General features: G+C 43.2%; 1 pseudogene; it reads right to left on the bottom strand.

Annotated features, from left to right (window-relative positions):
• Positions 1–140: 140 nt before the first annotated feature.
• On the bottom strand, positions 141–496 carry LOC102828020 (annotated as a pseudogene).
• Between the last annotated feature and the right edge of the window lie 30 nt (positions 497–526).

Genomic DNA, 526 nt, shown 5'->3' with positions numbered 1-526 from the left:
GGATAAACCCATATAATCTGACCATTGCTCTGTTAAACATCTGCAAACTGCAGAATACTTTAGCCCTTAGCTAGTTTTTGCTTAATGTCTTAAATTGAATTCATTCTCATCTATGACTCTTTTCTGGCATGAAGTGGGTACTAATCATCAAAGTCTGGAATGTCATAACGGGAGTATCTCCAGTCACCTTTAGATGCATAATAGGCGATGGAAGGTGGTAGAACCCTGGCAGGAACACTAAGATGCCAATGATCAGGATAGAAATGACCCGATCTGCCCCACTTTGACATATGTAACCTGCCAGCAGTTTGGAGCCTATGATAAGAAAGGTGCCAACCAAAAACAGCATGGTGGCAGGTGCAATAGCCTTATAAGGGATCTTAGGAGGACTTTTCTTAAACTGAAGGTCAAGGTAGCCATCATCTGTGCTTGAGAGCCTAGAGTTCGCCACTTTACTACTAGGAATCCCAGTAGCCAAGTTGGCACTAGATGGCATCACAACACGTTTACCTGGCTATAGATGTGG

This window comes from Chrysochloris asiatica, unplaced genomic scaffold (genome assembly GCF_000296735.1).
Source record: "Chrysochloris asiatica unplaced genomic scaffold, ChrAsi1.0 scaffold09335, whole genome shotgun sequence".
In the NCBI taxonomy this organism is placed as follows: Eukaryota; Metazoa; Chordata; class Mammalia; order Afrosoricida; family Chrysochloridae; genus Chrysochloris; species Chrysochloris asiatica.
Note: the sequence above shows the minus strand (reverse complement) of the source record. Positions and strands in the feature narration are given on the sequence as shown.